Here is a 21,795-nt window from a genome sequence, read left to right as displayed (position 1 = left end):
TGCAGCGCTCCACCTCGATACTTAAAGGTTGTCTGCTATACTGTGCTAACACTGACAGTACGAGTTACAATTGAAGGCTTGCTCAAAACAGAAAGCTGTTTCAGGTTCCTAACCACCATTTTTGTACAGGTAACCTCAATGCCTTCTTGGAAGCCCAATGCGGACATATCTCGCTGTTTTAGGTTGTGGCAGCTGTTCCATGCAGGATACCCTAGTGTTTCTTTACCAGATGTACATGTCCACCTTTTCCCAAAGTTGGTCTCAAGGTGTGTTGCAATAAATTTAAATGAACAAAGGCATTAAGACAGCTTACTGCTGAATCAGAATTTGTAATTAACACAGCTCTGGGATCCAACATAGGAAAACCCATGTGCGAATAGTTTCAAGACACGGTTGTGTCCCTGCTCTGTATAACACGATCCCTGGTGGGGGGCCCAGGACGTTGGGCCGAGGATGTGGGTCCTGGGGGAAGACCTGGCTGAAAAGCCACGCTTTAGTGGATTTTTTTCCTTGAACTTAAGGTGGCATGGCACCAGGCTCAGAGTTAGTGGTATTTTGTTCCAAATTTTTGGCGCGTAGCAGCTGAAGGCGTGGAGTCTCGTAAAGAGCAATCTGGCAGCGGTCAGTGGAGGAAAGGAAAGACAAGCCATTTCAGTGGACCGGAGTTCCCTGGAGGGTGTGCAAAGTGAGAGAAGTTGAGAGAGGTATTCAGAGACCTGTTTATTCAAAGAGTTTTAAATTTTATCCTGCTTTTTTACCAGAAGCCAGTGAAGTTGATGTAGAATAGGCTTGATATAATCAGTTGCTTTTGCTCCTGCCTAAGTTCTCGCAGAATGCAGGAACTGGATGTGCTCGTGAGATGCCATTGTATATGGAATTGCGATAATCGATTGAGCTGGTGATTAATGCATGGATTACGATAGCAAGATTGGGTTTCTCAAGGAAATTACAGAGCTGGCGAATCTGACTCAGATACATGAAGGAAGACCTTACTTCATGTGGGATTTCATTCTGAGGTTTTGGTCAGGTTTAACCGCTAGGCTTCATACTGACTCCTAACGATGTAAGGCAGTACCTGCTAGTGAAGGAAACAATTAGAGGGGGGCCACCTTAGTGGCTGAGCTAGAAGAGTTCTGATTTAGATGGATTTAGTCTCATTTTGGGTTTGCAAAGCCATTGGACTATTACTGTAAGACAGTATTGAGATTTTTAATGGATGAAGTCTGGTCAGATCCCACTTTGATGCAGATTTGTCTGTCATCCACAGATAGGGGAGTACTCGATATTGAAGGACTGGATGAGGTGATGGATAGGACGCAAAAGTATTGTGGAGAGGACTGAGCCCTGAGGCACTCCATAGGTCTGCTTCATCCAACACTCAGCCCCTACTTCCCCGTGTCTTATCAGCAAGCTTTGTAACAATCCAGACAGCTACCAAAACCAGTGAGTCTGCTGCTCAAAAATGTGGTTCCCCCTCCCCCCCACACACACACTTTACCCTCTACCCTAGCCCCAGGTACCTTTGGACTTACTATATGGTAGCAAATCACCACCAACTTGTTGGTACTATCTGAGCTGGTTTCTGGGGGGTTGTATTTCATTGCTACAAATGAGCTATTCTATGAGCTGCTGTACCACCAGGCAGTGCTATTTTTCCTGACTTTTGTTTTGTCCTTGTCACCTCTCCCATTGCCTCTGCACCTGAGGAAGTGAAGGGCAGTTTGTTTGCAACACTGTATCTCACATCCCTGTTCCACCTGATACCACAGGTGAGGACCATTTAGATGATCGGATGAAAGGATGGATCAAATTGGTGGCATGGTGGCACTATATGTTAAAGAGAGCATTGAGTCAAACAGGATAAAAGTTCTGGAGGAAACAAAATGCACTAAAGAATCTTTATGGATAGAAATTCCATGTGAGAAGGGGAATGGAATAAAAGTGGGGGGTGTACTACCCATCACCTGGCCAGATTGCAGTGGTGTAATGAGGGGTGAGCGGCAGAGGCCAAAGCCTGGGGAGCCGGGCTGTAAAGAACACCTGGGGCCTTTTTTGTATCTTTCTCAGCACCCAGGAACTCTCTTGAAAACTGTGAGGCCTGCTGCAGAAGCAAGCCTGGATAAAAATGTTACCTGGCTGGACCTCGCACTACAGGAAGATAAAGAGTGTGCCTGTCAGACTAATCCAGAACGATCTCGGGGGGGACTGGAAATCAAAAGTTCCCAAGTATGGAGAGGGCAACATTTTTTATCCTTATTCGTTTTCGTGAATGGTGTTATTTGATGTCTGCTGTATTGAAATATTATATTGATTTTTGGGACATGTTGAAAGTTGCTTTTATCCTTATTGTTTATTAGATGCTCTATTCATCTTCTATTTTGAAATAAGAATTTTATTAATATGGTTTTACTAATACAATTGATTTTCTTGGTTTTGTTTTGTGAGGCATGATGATACTTCTACATTATTGCGCCTCATGTGAGTTTGGCTGGGAGGTCTGGGAGGGGAGAGAGGGCTGGAGTCCAAGACTGCAGTTTTGGGGGCTGGATGAGTAGGAGGGTGAGACTGCTATTGCTTCTGTTTCTCTGAGATGGGAAGTGGGAAGAGTTTTATTTTCTCTGTGTCATTTTTGGAAAATGTGCGAGTGAATCTTTCTGTATTTTAAAGTACAGGGAAAATGCAATTTTTATTTATTTCTCTGGGGTTATACTGCAGGCGGAGTCTGGCTTTTTGGGGTTTCCAGTCTCCATGTTTCTCTTTCTAATTTGTGTTCAATTGGTCTGTATTTGGTGAGGGGACAGGCACGTGTGCTGTAATGAGGCTGCAGTGATGAGTGCGGGTCTGGAAAAAAGGAGAACTTTGGAATGGTTTTTCCTGATGGTCAGAAGTGGAGAGATTGGAAATTTTGGAAGAATTTATACATTTTACATTACGCTCCTTGACCCTTGGTCTTATTCCTTATCAGAGAATGATTTTGTGTGATTGCAGTACGGGGGGGGGGGGGACGGGGGGGACACACGGGCGATGTTGGTGGCCTTTCTGCTGGCAGAGAAGCTTTTGCCCCATAGGCCATTCAGAGCAGTAGGGATCCTCTGTGCTTTTCTCAGGCTTTTACAATTCTGCATCCACCACCCTTCAATAAAGAAATACGTATGCTTTTATGTTACTCCTGAGTCTAAACCCCTTCCATCCCCTGTTCTGGAGCAGGGGTAGACAGCACTGGCCCCGGAGCGCCACAGACGGGTCCTGCTTTCCAGGATATCCAGCAGGAATATCCATGAGATATATTTGCATGCAGATGACCCTCATGTAGCATATTCCTTGTGAATATCTTGAAAACCAGACCCGTTTGGGTCATCCCAGAACCGGTATTACCTACCTACCCCTGTTCCGGAGCATTCTTTGGGCCAGCGCGCCTCTTTCTGCACTGGCAGGGGAGGGATCTGGCACTTTCATTTCTCCTCCTGCGAAAGGAGAACTATCAGGCTGGGAGGAGGGGGGGTGATGAACGTGGAGGCCGGGGGAGAAGGGGGACAGGTCTGGGAGGCAGGAGAGGCAACAGGGGAGATATGGCAGACCCAGCAAGGAAGAAAAGAAAAAGGCAACTGGAGGGAAAAGGCGTTTGACGAGAGGGGATGGACAATTGAAGGTGGCTAGATGGATGAACAGATGACAGCATGGTTCGCTTCCTGCCCTGGTTTCCACGCATTCAGTGATGACGCCAACATGCATGAAAATAACGGGACCTGCAGGTCCCACAGCTCTGTGCTCTACCTCTGCCCTACACTACCAGCCCATATAGTACAGTGCTTGCAGAATCAGTGAGGGAGGCCTTAATGAGCAACACCGTTAATGTTAAATATAGTCAGCAGGAGGGATGCGATTGTATTGTACCGGGAACGATTGCATCCTATGAGCCAACCAACCTACTTCTTAATGTAAGGCAAAGCCTTGCTGCCCTAATAGCATGCGTAAGTGATTTTCCTAGCATGAGATCAAGTTCCTGCTTGCTTTCCTCGGGTCCTTGCCTATGCTTGTTGCCTTCGCTTCAGTCCTTAGGAGGAGGTGTGGCTCGGTAATCAGACCAATGAACTACTCTATGAACCAGGCTAAGGCATCAGACTTGTTCATTCCAGTCCTGCTCTGCCATTGACCTGTTGGACCTTTGACAAGTCACTTTTACTCTCTAGGGCTCAGGTTACTCAAGGATTATTTGGGTCTCAGTGACTGCAACATCAGTCATTCATAGAAATGAAACATAGAAACATAGAAATGACGGCAGAAGAAGACCGAATGGCCCATCCAGTCTGCCCAGCAAGCCTCACACATTTTTTCTCTCATTCTTATCTGTTACTCTTAGCTCCTTGTTCTATTCCCCTTCCACCCCCACCATTAATGTAGAGAGCAGTGATGGAGCTGCATGCAAGTGAAATATCTAGCTTGATTAGTTAGGGGTAGTAGGGGCAGTAACCGCCGCGATAAGCAAGCTACACCCATGCTTATTTGTTTTACCTAGACTATGTTGTACAGCTCTTGTTGGTTTTTTTTTTTTTTTTTCTTCTCCCCTGCTGTAGAAGCAGAGAGCCATGCTGGATATGCATTGAAAGTGAAGTATCAGGCACATTTGGTTGGGGTAGTAACCGCCGTAACAAGCCAGCTACTCCTCGCTTTGTGATTGCGAATCCTTTTTTTTCTTCACCCCTGTCGTTGAAGCTATGCAGGATATGCGTGAAGCATCAGTTGTTTTTTTTTTTTTTCCCCCTGCCCTTGAAGCAGAGAGCTATGCTGGAAATGCGTGATGTATCAGTCTTTCTCCCATGCCGATGCAGGAGAGAACCATGCTGGATATGCATGGAAAGTGAAGTATCAGGCACATTTGGTTTGGGGTAGTAACTGCCGTAACAAGCCAGCTACTCCCCGCGTTTTGAGTGCGAACCCTTTTTCTTCTCCTTTGCCGTTGTAGCAGAGAGCTCTGCTGGATGTGTGAAGTATCAGTTATTCTTCTCCCCTGTCATTGAAGCAGAGAGCTATGCTGTATATGCATTGAAAGTGAGGTATCATGCATTGAAAGTGAAGTATCAGGCATATTTGGTTTGGGGTAGTAACCGCCGTAACAAGCCAGCTACTCCCCTCTTTATGAGTGCAAATCCTTTTTTCCATTACCTCTTGCTGTTGAAGCTTAGAGCGATGTAGGAGTCACAGTAAGCATGTGTATGTTTATTTAGTAAGGGTATTGTGTCAATAGCCATCATTCTGGCGAGTCACCCACTCTTCATTGGTGGCCTCTTGACTTTATGGATCCGCAGTGTTTATCCCACGCCCCTTTGAAGTCTTTCACAGTTCTGGTCTTCACCACTTCCTCCGGAAGGGCATTCCAGGCATCCACCACCCTCTCCGTGAAGAAATACTTCCTGACATTGGTTCTGAATCTTCCTCCCTGGAGCCTCAAATCGTGACCCCTGGTTCTGCTGATTATTTTCCTACGGAAGAGGTTTGTCGTTGTTTTTTGGATCATTAAAACCTTTCAAGTATCTGAAAGTCTGTATCATATCACCTCTGCTCCTCCTCTCCTCCAGGGTGTACATATTTAGATTCTTCAATCTCTCCTCGTACGTCATCCTATGAAGATCCTCCACCTTCCTGGTCGCCCTTCTCTGTACCGCTTCCATCTTGTCTTTGTCTTTTTGTAGATTTTTGTAGATTCCTCCCCTCTCCTCTCTTCACAGTCATACAGATCAATCACCCACACCAGTAACCAGACTTTCTACCCCAGAGGTGGCTGTAGATATGTTTCTGAAGTATTATATTTATCAACCGTGTTGGGCTCCTGATTGAATGAAAAATGCTATACAAACCCTAGGGATGGTTACTATCCCTTGAAATGCAGTTCAACAGAATGTGACTCTTCCATGTTTTAAGACTTTTATGGTGGGGACAGGGTGGGTCTTAATGGTTAAAGAGTGAGGCATAGGAACATCTGACCCTGATAATGACTCTGGTCTCCCTGCATAACTCTAGCATGCTCCTTCCCCACTGCACTGCTGTTTACCAGCTGTAATGCATTAACAATAACATTGTGATTACATAAATCTAATGTGTGTCGATGGCCTGTTTTGATGTCATAATCTAGGAAAATCCAGGATTACTGTTATTATTTATATTCCAGGCAGACAGGCTTATAAATGCACCCCTGGCCCTTGTAGTTTTCCCCTGCTGAGCAAAGCACTGCATCATTCTGGAGATGATGATAGGAGGGGCAATTGCCGGAGAATCTCTTATCATCGTGCCTTTGATCTGTTCTTTCCTCCTCCCTTCTAATCTAATGCACGTGTAGCAGACCCAGCATGAACCCAATGCACCACGAAGGCAGCAGAGCCCTGGGAGTCGGGATACACTGTGCCTTACAGCCTTAGGTAATTCTTCCTATGCAAGCTGTATGCATCGGTGCCATCAGCAGCACAGTCTGTCCTTTTCGGCCGGTTTCGTCATCGGATGCACCCTTGTTAACAGTTGCTGTATCGTCTGTCCGTATGCATATATCAGGCTGGACAGACGCAGCGAAGGCAGAACAGGGAGGCTGCTGTCCTGTGGCCGCAGCAGGCTGAGCCAGACCAGGAGCAGGGCAGGTCCCCACCAGGGTGACCCTGCGCTGCTTCCCTCTGCCACCGTCACCCTGCCGAGGTTTTATGGTCAAGAGCAATGGTGGCTCTGTTGGACTCATTGGGGCCAACTGTGCAGCAGCAGCAGCAGCAGTGTGCACTTCACTTCTCCAGCTTATTTCACTGGCTCATGGGTGCAAATTGTGGTAAGTCACCTCTGCTCCCAGCTCTTCCCTTTCCACCATATCTCTATCACATGAGGCTGCATATTTATAATATTTATTAGTTATTATATTCCATCAGTGTAAATGGGGCTATGCCAGATAAATTAGAAGGCTGCCATGTGCTTGTCCCAAAGAGCTTATAATTTATCTTAAGCACTGATAGTTTAAGTGAGTGGCTCAGGGGTCCCACCCTAGAAATGCTATGGGTAAAATGAATAGGGTATCCGGGGGCAGCTGGATCCCAGTGCTAATATCTGCATCATCTTTCATTACAAGTGGACATTACCAGCTCAGCGACTCTCTGCTAACAAATGTCACCACGCAAAAAGGAGGCGACCGGCAGCCCTCTCCAAATGCGAGTGGCACGCTCAGACTACGACTGCAGCCCACCCCCGGCCTCACCACTCACCAGCTGATTGGCACCCCCCCCGATGAAGGTGTATGGGCACTGCTCTCCGGGGCAGAGCTGCCAGTAACGCGGCACTGGGAACGGGACACCCATGCCCACGCTTACAAATATGCGCGCGCACGCGTGTAGCCACGCATACTACATACAAAGCCATCTACCTATACCCCTCCATGTCTATGCGGAGGCACGGACATATAGCACATACAATGCTTCTGCCTCCTACTTCTGGGAGTGAGCAGCATGGAATGGGCTTTCCTGTTTCCGGTCTGCGGGGCATGTCCAAGTGATCCGGGCTAGCCACCGCCAGAGACGGGATGCTGGGCTCTTGGTCTGACCCAGCTCGACAATTCGCACACGTGGGCCTAGGCCAGTCCCGCATCCTGGGAGGAAACCTGCCACCTCTGGCCCGATACTTTCCAGCAATCTGCCCCCTCCTCCTACATGGGGGTTTAAGAACAAAATTCAAGTATAGAATTGTAAACTTAGTCTTAATGGGGTTTTGATTTCGGCAATCAAAGCCGTCAATGTTTCTTTTATAGAGGCTGAGATGCTGCCTCAGCCTGTGTTAATTCTATCCTGCGATTCATTATTTCGGGTGACAGCAGTTTCCGCACTGAGCCGCACCAGGAATATGAGTCGATCAGACCTGGAGAAAGATCCCACAAAGGTGAGTGGCTCATGATACTTTCACCTGGTCCAGAGACTTCAGGAATGACTTAAAATTATGGGGCGGAAGGGGGAGGGGAATTGAGGCTCCATCACAGCCATGGTCCCCCTGACGGCAGGCGCCACAGACAGAGAAGAGACGGCTCTGGAAGCTGGATGCCCCAAGGGAAAGACAAAACCTATTGCTCTTGTGGATAGACCCTGCTGAGGTTGACGCTTTCAGAAAGTAAAAATATTTTTTAAAAACCCTTAAAAACAAAAAATTCCTAAAAAAAAACCCATCAGCAGAGAGTTCCAGCAAGCAGGCTTCTACCGTGGAATAATGACCACTAGAGCTCGCCTCTGATTGGCTGCAGAAAGGAAACACTTTGGCAAATATACAGCCGGGCACAGCAGTAGAAAATTCACACACCTTACCTGTCCCCGAGAGCTGACTCCACCCCAGCCAGTAATGCTTTTCAATGTCTTTTCTTTTTCACTCAGATATCCGGAGACAAGAAGAAGATTTGGAGATGAATACTGTAGTTCTGTGCTTTAAAATCCCATGCCTGCTTGTTTCTTTGTCTCTCAGCAGAATATGTGCCACAAGGGGGGTTAGATCCAGTAGGCAGATTCTGATACGGTACGTTTGGCTGGAGTGAATCTTAAATCAAAACCCCACAGATTTTGGGAGAAGTTAGGAGCAGAGCAGGGGGAGGGACTGCAGGCTGCCCACCCTACACTCGATCATTCAGGGGTAGGTGGGAAGGGGGGAGGGGGTTTGTGGGATTGTAGCTCTGGGATAGCTGATGGTGATATATAACGTTCCACTTTGCAACGCCTCCTCCTCCTCACACTTTCAGCTGGAATGTGAAAAAAGAGAGATAGTAGCTTATGGGCAAAAATAACTGCATAAGACAGGAATGTGAGAGCCAGCCAGAGCGCTCTCTTAAGAAAAGTCTGTGAGGTTTATCTCCCGGGGGTATGGTAGGAAAAAAAAGAAAGCAGGGAGGGGGAACATAAGGGACATGAAAGAAGACAATACCTAAACTAAGCTACCCAGGAGTTAAGACTGTGAGGGAAGAGGGGTGTCGGTGCAGAACACCTATATTGTAATTATCGTAAGTAACGATAAGTAGTCTCCTCATAAGACTGTGTGTGAGATTTGCATATAACATGTTTCACGTATAAGGTAGTTTCAGAGATCTAAGCACCAGCGGGTCACTGGGCTTAAAGTGGGCTGTAACGCTTCGAGGCCACCGTGCCCTGGAGACCCAGGTGGGATTCCCAGCTCGGCCACACTTACCGTGGGATGAGGAGCGCCCATTGCTGGGTTTTCTCTTCCAGCCACAGTGGCCACTGATGCGTCGCAGAATACCGGACATTACGGGGAAAGTTGGAGAAGAACCCCACAGAGGCAAGATGGAGACCTCCCAGGTGTGAAAATGGAGAGGAACCTGAGGAAGGAGATGAAGAGGAACCTGTGAAGAAACAAGGAAGAGATGGAGAGGAACATGGCAAGGCTAAGGAGACAATGGAGAAGAAACTTGGGGGGAGGTGGAAGATAGGAGATAAGGGTAGGAGAGCAACCTCGAGGAAGAGATGAAAAGGAACATGGTGTACGGACCTCCTGGGCTCCCTATAAACGCTACAGTGCCTATAACAGGGACCACGATGAGCAATCATGGAGCAATCTAGAGGAAGAGAACAGAGACCTCTGTAGGTGAACCAAAAAGAGCAGAGAAAAAAAACTATTGGTTTCAAAGAATGAACCCTCTTATTTAGGAAAGGGGTCCACTATAAGGTCTCCAGAATTTTCCTGTATGGAAACCCCTTGGGATCTCCACTAGATGGCTCTAGCTCTGAACATGGGGCTAGTTAGGAGAGGAGCACCCCCTGTGAGGTTACATGGAGTGGTGAGCTACTGTCTACTAAGAGAGGGAGGTCATTATGGCATTTTTAGTTGGACTTAGAAGAAGCATGGTAAATTTTCTATGGTCCGTTATCTCTGGTAGCTCAGGGTTCATGACCTGTGTCCTCAGAGTTAGGAAGGAGGCAGTCTGCCTGTCTGGTTCACAACCTGGCTGGTGAAGTTGCCTCCAGGTGTTACGAGCGCGCGCGGGCGCGGTCGTCGTAAGCGGGTGGAGGTGAGCCCTTGGGCCACGGCAGGACTCAAGGAGGAGCCCCGAGCCACACCGTGGGAGGTGAGCTGAGCAGGCATGGTGAGCCAGGCAGGCAGGAACAGAAGCAGGGAGTCCGAACCTCAGCCGGATCTGCATGCCCATGGTAGCCAACACGGGGAAGTTGACTAATGAACGGTCCTCCGACTGTTCCCGGCCCTTTCGGACCTGCCGCAGGGAACGGCAATGGGCAGCAGGCCGGACAGAGGCGAGGGCAGACAGAGTCCTTAAACAGAAGACATCAGACGGGGCAGAAGCAGGCTGAAGCAAGACAGAGACATCAGGACAAGGGCTGAAGCGAGACACAGGCAGGATCCAGGCGAGCAGGAACTCCGATGCTGGGATACTCACATCCGAAGCCCCCCTCGGCTGGCAGAAGCTCAAGAGCCCGTGGGACGAATCCCTCCTGTTGGCCACTCCAGGGCCCCAACAGGGACAGAAGGCTCAGGAACCAGATGAGGACATAGGTCAAGGCAGAGACAGGAAGACATCCGGGCAAGGGCTGAAGCAGACCACTGTAGACAAGGCTGGACGGAAACATGGCACTGTCCATCAGGGCGCCCTACTCAGCCCACCCGTGGGACTGAGTCGCGGACCACCCTGTCCCAGACGCGCCCTACACAGCCCAGGAAGGCTGGTCGCGGACCACGCTGAGAAGGAGGGTGCGGGGAAGACCAGGCGAACAGGAACTCCGATGCTGGGATACTCACATCCGAACGTCCTTACGGCTGGCAGGAAGAACAGGAGCATGACATCTAGGCAGGGACACAGGACAGGAACCCATCAAGGCATAGGCGAAACCGGGGGACCTGGATCGGCCGGTTACAGACGACTGTAGAGCCCGATCCGGAGGCCCTTTGCAAGTGACAGAAAGTCCTTAAATACTGGAGGTAGAAGGCAACTCCCTGGGAGGAGCTTGCCAGGACCGCCCCACCGCTGGTCCTATAACTGGGGTAGAGAGCTGCGGGCCAGCCCCTAGGGAAGGGCGTCGCCCAACAGGAATCCAAACGCTGAGGCATGCAAGCCACAGGCACAGCTAGGCCTCTCAGGCCCTGGAGCTGTGTCTGCTGGGCCTCCAGTCCTGTAGTGCTGTCTCTCTTGGGCCTCCGGCCCTGTGACTTTGAGTCTCCTGGGCCTCCAGCCCTGCTGCTACTCCTGAGCCCTGCTGCTGCTGCTGCCTGCTGGTTCCAGCTACTGCTGCTTCCTGCTTCCAGCCTCCTGCTTGCTTTTTCGGCCACGTGTGTCCTAGTGGCCTCTTGTTTTCTCACCCCTCCTACCTTCCCTTCCTTTGTCCCAATGCTGGTGGTCTCCGGCGCCCTCGCAAGGGGGCGCTGGGGTGCACTGGCTTCTCCTTCCCTTTCTTTAGTTGTCTGTTTCTCCCTGTTTCTTTAGGAGGCGGGGGCGGCCTTTGGCTGCCCCCGCCTCCTCCCCACCCACAATAGATGAGGCATGCAAGCCACAGGCACAGCTAGGCCTCTCAGGCCCTGGAGCAAGTCCCGGATGGAACGTAGGCGAGGCCCTGGCTTCAGAGCGGCCTCTGGAGGAAGGTAAGAGACCTCCTGTAGCGCAGCAGGCAGGGGGGATCGCAACACCAGGTTTGTTTTTTTTTACAGCTTTTCTAAGGAAATTGTGGATATTTTTTTTTTTGTTTGTTTTGCTGATCCCTGGTCCTTGCTCAAGGAGGGAAAATCCTGCTTCTGGGAAGGATGAGGATAAAAGATCTTCTGTTCCCTCTCACACAACGTGGATGAACTTTGGTGAATCTATTCTAGTATCTGAGCAATTTTGTGAAGAATTTGTGTCTTTTGTTTCAGGAGCAAGTTTGTTGTCACCCTTCCTGCCCAAGAGTTGGGAAAAGAGAAGAGTTATTTTTTTCCCTGCTGCACTGGACCCTTCATCTGAAAGATCTCATCTGGAGAGGAGAAGTGAGAATAAGCATTGGGTTTCTTTTTTTTACACTGGACTTGCTATCCCTAGAGAAGAGGATTGACAGCTTGGAGAAACGGAAGTACATCTGGACCTGAGGCATTGACTGGGAAGGGACTGCACTACATTGAAGAGTCGCCAGATCCACCTGAGATGCCTCCCATCCCATGCCCCTGGAGAGTGAGACTGTTTCACGAATACCAAGGGACACATTCACAGATATCAGAGCAGTTTGTAAAATAACTTTGAGACACGATGCAACCAGAGTGAAGTGTGTATGGTGCCAGTTATTATTTCCAAAAATCTGTAATACCCAACCAGAGTTGTTGGAATACCCAACCAGAGTTTCCCATCTATTCAGGGTCATACATTCAATCGGCAACATACACCCAGAGGGGAGTTTTCTCCCCCTACTCCTAGGGCTCTGGAAGTCTATCTTCCCCTCCTAATGGAGAATCAATGCCCCGAGGCTGCTGGACTGTACAGGGCCTTAGCCACAGTGTGACCCCTGCCTTCAAGGATAATGCCAGAAGAGGGAGACCCAAAGCAGCACTGAAGGGTGTAGGAGGAAGAGTGGGGCTAACTCATGCCATGTTTTCAATGCACCCATCCTGTACACAGAGATGCACTGGAAAGGATTCTTTCCTGCAGATTGCTGGGTGAGGGCGATTTCAGGAGACAGGATCTCCAGGTATTGGAGTCTTTTGGAAAGAGTCGACATTTTCTGAATTGGAAAAGGTTTAATGATACTGAGGGGGTTTAAGAAACGCTCAGACCTCCAGGAAGGCAGCACTTAATACCAAACTGCAGCCCTCCAGGTTCAATACACTTCTTATGAGTCAAAGGGTTATTATTTCTGGCTTATGGTGCTACTGAATTTTTATGGTTAACTGGCTTTCCACAAAGAAATACACTGCAAAATAGATAAAAATAAAAAAAAAGGTTTCACTAACAGACTCATGACAAGTAACAGCACCTATGCATCCATGTACATGATTCCACTGAGAGGAAAAGTTGGGGAATGGCCGGTTGGGGGGATGATGAGTCTTCTTGGGCTCATTCAGAATAAGCGACTCCTGGGGGTCACCTCACCCTTCTGCATGGATTAGGTTGAGCAGTTAACTTCCTGAGCACACAAACCTTTTTTTTTTTTTTTTTTTTGGCGGTCTTTTTTAGTAGTTTTAATGATAACATACAAAAACAATGTTGGCAGTCAACCCCATAGCCACCTATTTTTGTTTAAGTGCATTCTTGCATAGCACTGATTCCCTCTCCATTAGGTAATCAAATTTCAAACATTGCTAAGAAAAGAAAAACCAACATGTCAGTTCTATTTCAGATTTTCCAACAGCAGAACAAAAGCTTCTGCCTTGTTATTATTCATCAAGTTCTAAAGTATTCAATCAGCGGATGACAAACTTTCCAAAAAAGCTCAAATTTCTCCCATGAACTGTCTTGCTATGCCCCAAGGCAGGATAATTCGCAGCTCCTAGATGTACCGACTGGGATAATGCTTTTCCAACTGTTTAAGGTGCCTCTTGCAACCAACATGTAAATGTCCAAAACTTTAATTTTCATCTTGTTGAACATGTTCTCTGCAGGTAAGTAGAGAATACACATTCAGATTTCTTTTCCAATGCCTCACCTAAAAAGTCAAACTACTCCTACACCCCACAAAGGACAAGCTGCAACTTCCAAAATTCACAATAGAAACAGCAGCAGACAAAGCCTTTTTTAGAATTATTAAAACACAATTCCTCAAATAATTACACCTCAACAGCCGGAAAACCGCTGTGGGGAGACACTATCATCATAGGAACTGTGACTACTAAAGTCCAATCTTTTTTATATTTTTTCAATTGCAAATACAATTCTTCAATTAATCTCTCATTATATTCACAGCTACTTAGCTTTTTTATAGGTGAGAAATTTAACCAACAACCCCACGCTAGCAGCGTTTCAAGAGAGTACTCAACTGCTCTCTGCTTCAGGGGAACTCTCGAAATGCTGCTAACTTCGGGTTGTTGGTCGAATTTCTCACCTATAAAAAAAGCTAAGTAGCTGTGAATATAATGAGAGAATAATTAAAGAACTGTATTTGCAATTGAAAAAATATAAAAAGATTGGACTTTAGTAGTCACGGTTCCTCTGATGATAGTGTCTCCCCACAGCGGTTCCGGCTGTTGAGGTGTAATTATTTGAGGAATTGTGTTTTAATAATTCTAAAAAAGGCTTTGTCTGCTGCTGTTTCTATTGTGAATTTTGTCACCTAAAACGTCGACAACTTTGCCCCAGCAGTCTTTCAGTTGCTTGTAGTCCCACTTCATACATTTAATTAATCCAGTTTCTCATCTTGGCATTTTGTAAAGTCTTTCCAATATCAGGGTACTTTTATCCCATCTTTGGGTTTTTATTTATTTATTTATTTATTTATTTATTATTTCCCAGAAGCATTCGGAATTGTGTTCTTTTCTACTGAAATGGTAAATCTGCCAAGCTCATCCAGTGTCCAGCTTTCCTATTAAAAATATAGAGCTAGGGGGAAAATATGTCCCATGTTCATGCCGGCGTCTTGGACAGCCTGGTAAAGCACCCATCCTTTCGCTGGTTAAACCTTAAGGGGCAGGCATGTTTGATTCATTTCTCCGTAGCCGGTGGGGGTTCTACAATCTTTGTCTTCAGCACTAAGGAGAGGTTTGTAAGATCTTTCTACCAAAATATGCAACCGGCTCCCAGGGACAGAGAGAGGGAAGGCGGGCAAGGGAGGAAAGACAAGAAAGGAAGGACAGAGAAACCGAAAGAGGTAGAGAGTTTCCCGGAAGGCCAGGGAAGGGGGATAAGGAGCGATGGAGGAAGAAGGCTGTTTCCCCCCCCACACACCTGGTCTGCCTTAACCTTCAGCTTAGGTGGGGTGAGGATAAGGAAGGAGCACTGAGTGGAGAGAGGAAATTCTGCAGCAGGGGGATCATGATATGAGGCTGCAGAGAGGGGGGTAGGCTTGGTAGTAACGCTGGAAATTATTCCTTCACAGAAAGGGTGCTGGATGCATGGAAGAGCCTCCCAGGGGAAAAGGTGGAGGCAAAAAAAAAAAACAGGTAACAGAATAAAGACAGGAAATCCCCTGCATGCCAGGATGTGAGGGGAAAAGCCAGGGCAGGATTTAAGATGACGGAGGACTGGGGTGGTAAATCAGAGAGCAGCAGGGGGATAACCGGGTTTTTTTTTGGGGGGGGGGGGGGGGGCGTCTTCGGAATTTGGCATCCTAGGCCCGGGCCTAGGTTGGCTCTGCCTGTGTTTGGCCCTGGGTGAAGCCTGAGATTGGGGGGGGCCCCTACGGCTGTTTGCATCGGAAGCGGGCAGGCTAGCTGGGCCTGCAGGCTTATCTGCCGCTGTGTTCTCCGTTTCCTATGACTTGGGAGATGGAGTGGTTATTTATTTATTTATTTATTTATAACATTTATGAATCGCTATATAGATCTCGCAGCAAGATCTTTCTTAGAGATGTACAACAAATTAACTGAACATCAGAGAAGAGGGAAGTGAGGGAGTAGGTGAGGGGGGGTGGTGGGGGGGGTGAGAGACAGAAGGGGACGGGGGGGTGGGATAAGAGAGAGTTTGGAGAGGAGAAAGTAGAGGGGCGAGGCTTGAGAGGGAGTTAGAGACACGAAAAGGTGACAGAGAAAGGAGATCTAGGAAAAGGATTCGGGCACCGACCGACAAGACTGAAAAGAGAGAACAGAGCACGGACGGACACAAGAAGGACAAAATGACAAGGTTGCAAAAAAATGCTTGAGTTTAGTGTAACCCCCCCCCCCAATCCCCGGGTGCGGACTGCGCGCCGATGGGGCCATCCAAAGAATTGTTTTGCTCTCTCCGGGGCTGGCACCTCGCCCGGCTACCTCGTATACGCTCTCTTACCCCCAGGGTCTGCATTGGTTGTTGCTGGGGGCGGGGGGGGGGGGGAATGATTTGCTCTTTCAGGGCCTGGGGTACCAGGGGGTGACCCTTTGTACCTTCTTTCTTGTCCCTGGGGGAGGGGCACTTTTCCTCACGGCACGTGCTGTGGGTGCCAAACAGCAGGCCGGAGCCGCTGGTTTAGTGTTCAAAATGAAAGTCTTTAACTGACAGAAAATTCGGATGAGATGTGGCACGAAACGGGTCCTCGGCGCCGCGAAATCCCTCTTCTGTTACAGTTCTTCCCCTCCGTCTGTGCAAGAGTCTTTGTGACCAGGGCAAGGGAAGGAGCCACCCTCCAGGACTTGGCTTAGGACTCGGCTTGGCTTGTTCCCAGGTGGGCAGGGTATCCTTCAGTTGGGCAGGAAAAACTCCTTCCAAAACTGGTAAAAAAAACAAACGTTACGGTTTTCTGTCTCCGCACAGGGAGTCCAAACCTCCTCCTCCCTCCCCAGCAGGTGAAGACTCCTGCGAGGGCCCTCGGTGTTCTCAGATGCTCTTTTCCCTCAGGGAGTAGATCGTGGGTGCCCTCTCTATGTCAGACGGATGCACTCTGTGACGAGCAGCTCTAGGTGTTCCTTCAGACGGGCAGGACCAGGGGCAGAAAACACTGCCTGCCAGGTCTTTTAACCAAATTCTTCTTCCCAAAAAACCCAAGGTAAACACCAGAAGGTCCTGCTGGCACTGGGTCAGCGCCTTCCTCCGCCCTCTCTGAGGTTGCAGAAAGGCAGATCTTCCCTAGTTCGGGTGCTCCCCAAAGACAGGGCTCCTCGTGCCCTCCCTCCAGGCAGCGTCCAGGGGCCCCGCCAGGATTCTTGCAAATAAAAAAAAGTCTCTTTAAGCCCCCAAAAATATCAATCCAGGGTGCAGTCTCTACCCACCAAGGAGAGGATGGGCAAAGTAGATCTCTGACCTGTCTCTCAGCCTCCAGGCGGGGTGCGCCCGAGTCCTCTAAGAGTGCAACCCCCCAGAAAATCTAACGCAAGACAAAAAACTCCTCCGCTGGTCACAGCGAGGAGACCTGGGAGTATGGGATCACCGCTCCGATCCCTCTTTCTCCTTACTCCATGGCGCTTGTGCTTAGCAAAGTCTTCGTCTTTCTGTGTTGGCTCACTCCTGACTGGATCAGGAATCAGCAGGCCGCTGGCTGGGTCACAGTCGGGGAGACCGAGCCCCCCACACTCCTGGACATTTACCCCTAGCATGCAACCCCAGTGAAGAATTCCAGCCTTCGCCATCAGCCGTAGAAACCCAGAGAAGCCTGAAAAGGACTACAGGGTTAAGTAATCCCGGACTAAAAGGCCTTTTGGATGGGGAAACTGGAAGTGCAGAGAGGAATGGGGTAAAAGCTAAGGCTGGCTCAGCCTGACCCTGAGGTCAGGGAACACGCTGCCGATGCCTTTGGCCGTCGGTCCCTCTGAGCACGGGAGCAGGCCAGTCACTCGATAATACGCTCCCGGTTCGAGGAAGAGAAAATAAATGTTATTTTTCAGACTGGCTTCCACACACAAAACTGTAATTTAGTCATTTCTCTCCATTTATTTTGCAAATGTGCCTTTAGAAATCTCCCAGGCGTCCTGTGCTCAGAGAAAGCTGCTTTGGCTTCCTTTCTTTGAAGTGTCAACAGCTGTTGGGGCCTGACTCTGGTAATTCTTCAAAACCTGCTCGCTGGTGACAAATGTTGCTCGGTTAGCTGTTACAGGCCCCTGATCCTCCGAGTTTGGCACAAAACCCGAGTCTCCTTATTTGTAATGAATAGATTCATTTACTTTTCTTCATAAATTTTATGATGTAGACCAGTTTGCTCTAAGGTTTTTCTTCCTCCCTCCCCCAGACACATGAATCTGTCTTATCACTGCAGGGCAAGCACCTCTCGGTAGATTCATTTATGAAAAATGTCACGTCTGTGGGGAGGGCGGACCGACTAGCTTTAATTTATCTGGACAGCTGAGCAAGCCCTGGTTCTGTCCCTGTTTCATGGAGCTGTAGATCAGAGTTTTTTGTAGAGAAATGGGGAAGTAGAATGCCAGAGATACAGCTGAGGTAAAACCAGGCCTAGCCCGAGCCAAGGAAGCTGCTGACACCCAACTCAAAACGCTGCAGAATGGAGGATGCAGGTGACTGTTTAAGCATGGTATCCACGGCTGGAAGGGTGTTCGCCCTCAGTACTTGGGCCAGATGTACTAAAGATGGCTTTTTTTTTTTTCCATTTGCTGTCTTTGGGAGAACAAAGCCTTGTACGTTTGGGCCAGTGATAGCCACCCTGATTGATAAACGAGACCTGCCATCTCCTCGGGCTGAGTTACAAAGGTGACAGTATGACAGTGCGAGCAAACTGGAATTGTTTCCAATTTTCAATGCATTAATAATAACATGGCGGGAGCCCTTTTGTTTACCGCTGGAGCGATTTGATGGTTTACATTAGCCTCACTTAATTGCAGTCTGGTGAAACAGCAAGCACCACCACTTGACTTTTTTTAATTACAGCACTTGCTGCACTCTAAGAGAAACCTCTGCCTCCAACTGAGAAATTGAGTTTAGAGGGTTTTATACTGAGCTGCCTTCTTTGCAGGCTGTGATAGCTTCCAGCAGACCAGCGAACATTATCCATAGGCAGAGTGGCGATATACATGATGTTTCAAGTCCAAACAAAGTCCCTTCTTTAGCTGATTTCAAAGCTCACGACAACATATTGGGCCATTATTGCAATCTCCAAAGAGTCCAGTTTCTTCCCGAATTAATATGGCCACTAGACCGTGTTCATACATTAGGCTGTTTCACTTTCTGTGGATCAGTGCCCCCCTTGGGCTGGTCAGTGGCTGAGGAACCTGCAGAGCCACTGTTTCACAGGCCCTGGGAGAAGAGTCTCAGCTCTTGCACGGTGGAGACACCTAGTGGCTGGACTTGATAGAAGAGGGTGGGTGGGTGGGGAAACACTATAAAAAGAGGAGGTGTATGGACCGCTTGTGTTCTCCACTAATGTTCCTAGTGCTTGAACTATAATGGTCTTTTCCAGGCCTACTTCACCCTCTTGCGTGAGCCTGGATAAGAGATGGGTGAATAGAGACCTCTAGGTAAGAGAAACAGAGAGTGGGAGTCCTACAAGAGAGCTTTCAGGGAGGAGATGAGAACAGGGGCTCTCTCCCCGAGATAGATAAGTTATTCTTAGTTCCAAGAGAGGAACAAGGAGAGAACCTCTCCCTGTTAAAGAGGGGTTCACCACAGGATCTCCCTCCCCCAGGCATCCTTTCCTCATCTGTACTCTAAGATGCACCTGCAGGCAAGAAGTGATTCGTCCCACCCTGCGCCCTGTACCATTTGCTTTTGCTGGCTCAGGTCAAGAATCTGCACAGTGTTTGCACCGTCTTACACTGCCTCCACCCTAACCTGAAAGCTGCAAGGGGGGACATATAAACGGTCTAAAACCCCTCGAGAAATCCCAATGAATAAAAATCTCTCTCCTGCATTCCACTGTACCTCACTGCTTCTCTCTTCTGCTTTCTCTCTCCCTCCCTCTCTTATTCTCTGTCTTTCAGGGTTTTTAGGATCGATACAAAAATGTCATCTCACCAAGAAAAGATTAGTCCATAGTGCTCAGTGCCTCTCTACTATAGCTGTAGGTTTCCTAACTCTCTCCCTTTATAATAGGGAAATGTGCTTGGACTAGCTTTATTTAAGAGTTAAAATCCCTTTTATACACTCAGTTATCACCGGCACAAAACAGACTATAAAGTTACCTCTGTTGCTGATTTCAGCAGAGAATGGTTCCTGTCAATGTCTAGAGCTGAGAGCAGCTAGAGGAAGAACACATCCTGAGCTCTGCATTCTGCATTCACTATGAAGTAATTTAATTACATTCTACAAACTTTCTGACTGAATCAATTATGTGCGTGTGAAAAACGTGCGTCCAAACTAGTGATAAATTGTGCATCCCTAGCGTGTCCATGGCATCGGGCAAGCAGGAGGCATGGCTGTGCACGGGCTGGAAAACGGACGCTCAATATTTTCTGCTTTTCTGTTCAGGTTTTGGGGTGCCTGAAGACTTAACGACAACTCTGGGGCTAGCGTTAATTTTTGAGGGTTAAAATGTGGGGCGTATGGGACTTTTTTTTACATAGGGAGTACTAGCTAATAGCCTCATCAACATGGCATTTACACGTGATGAGTACTATTAGCTACGCGCTGGTTTGGACGCGCGTTTTGGATACGCTGATCCCCTTACTGCAGCAGGGGTTATGGATGTGCGTCCAAAATGCGCATCCAACCGCGGGTTAACCTGTTTGCTAGCCTGAGTGCACGATATTGCATCGGCCTAAACGGGATCTTAACTAAGCCACGTGAATTTGAGCTGAAATCCCACAGCAGTCACACATAGGCAAGGTAACCTGATGGTTATTTGTATAATTATTAGAGAGGCACATTGAAATCGTGTTAGGCTGCTCCCTTCCGATTCCTAGTGCAATGGCAGCAGCCTTGGTCACAAGGAAGACAGGAATTATATCACAAAGCATGCATCCTCTTGTCATGCAACAACCTGTCAGTGTATGAAATTCTCACTTGGATATTTTGTGGACCACTGTACTGCCGAGAATGCAAATAGCCCAACCTTGTTTTTTTGGATGATCAGCAACATCTCTCTCCATAGAGCTCTGAATGTGCTGCCCTTATAGTGCTGGGTGGGTTTCCACACCGAAAAAGCTGGCATCCAAAGATTTCAAACAAATTCAGCAAGGCACGATGCTGACCTTTGCTCTACCCATTCAGCTCTGAAGGATTCTTGGTGGATTTCCAATGGAGACATGCTCCGCCTGCTCGAAGCAATTAACTCACGAAAACTTGGGGGGGAAATCATGCACCAACATGAAAAGGCAAAGAAAACAGACTTCCACCTGAAAGTGGGGAATTAAGAAAGGATGAGGAATAAAAGCTGTCTAAATAAAGCTGCCAGGGTTAGAAAAAAACAAAACAGCAACAAAGAACACTTAAGCAGCAGAACATTCATTTTAACTATAATTAATTAATTATTCTGCATTTATCCTCCCCCAGCAAGGTTTGCCTTCCTCCTCCTCTCCTGGTTCTCATAAGAACATAAGAAATTGCCATGCTGGGTCAGACCAAGGGTCCATCAAGCCCAGCATCCTGTTTCCAATGGAGGCCAACCAGGCCACAAGAACCTGGCAATTATCCAACACTAAGAAGATCCCATGCCACTGATGCAATTAATAACATTGGCTATTCCCTAAGTAAATTTCATTAATAGCCGTTAATGGACTTCTCCTCCAAGAACTTATCCAAACCTTTTTTGAACCCAGCTACACTAACTGCACTAACCACATCCTCTGGCAACAAATTCCAGAGCTTTATTGTGCGTTGAATGAAAAATAATTTTCTCCGATTAGTTTTAAATGTGCTACTTGCTAACTTCATGGAATGCCCCTTAGTCCTTCTATTATTCGAAAGTGTAAATAACCGATTCACATCTACTTGTTCAAGACCTGTTGCAGCATTTTCCATCTCCTTCCCCACCAAGCTATTAGGAAGAGGGAGCAGGCGGCAGGCCTCCCCTCACTTATTCTGGGTTTCGGGAGATCTGGTGCATCCGCTACCGGACGTGGATTCAGGGGTCAGCTCAGGGTTACCCAAGGTTGCAGGTCATCAGAGACAGGCCGATCCAGTCCTGGTTTGTCTGCTTGCCTTTTTGGACTTCAGAGTCCAAGTTTTCTACGAAAAATGGAACTGCAAAGTCGTAGGTGCAGAAGGAGAAAGCAGACAGGATAAGGCTTGCCTCCAAAAAACCGTCACCACCTGCTCGTCAGATTCAAATTGCTGAGCATTCGTTTATGTTGCATCCTCTCACT

The 21,795-nt window shown here is 48.0% G+C and overlaps 1 protein-coding gene across 11 annotated transcripts in view; it reads right to left on the bottom strand.

Annotated features, from left to right (window-relative positions):
* The window catches only part of LOC115098596 (collagen alpha-1(VII) chain-like), a 420,825-nt gene extending 412,145 nt beyond the window's left edge, over positions 1 to 8,680 (bottom strand). For 9 of the 11 annotated variants that reach the window (XM_029615285.1, XM_029615292.1, XM_029615281.1 and 6 more), the window contains exon 1: positions 8,316 to 8,680. The gene's annotated coding sequence lies outside the window, so the exon portion shown is untranslated. Of the gene's footprint in view, positions 1 to 8,310 lie in introns of all 11 variants that reach the window. The other 2 variants (XM_029615282.1, XM_029615294.1) reach the window with 2 other exon arrangements.
* Between the last annotated feature and the right edge of the window lie 13,115 nt (positions 8,681 to 21,795).

This window comes from Rhinatrema bivittatum, chromosome 9 (assembly GCF_901001135.1).
Source record: "Rhinatrema bivittatum chromosome 9, aRhiBiv1.1, whole genome shotgun sequence".
In the NCBI taxonomy this organism is placed as follows: Eukaryota; Metazoa; Chordata; class Amphibia; order Gymnophiona; family Rhinatrematidae; genus Rhinatrema; species Rhinatrema bivittatum.
Note: the sequence above shows the minus strand (reverse complement) of the source record. Positions and strands in the feature narration are given on the sequence as shown.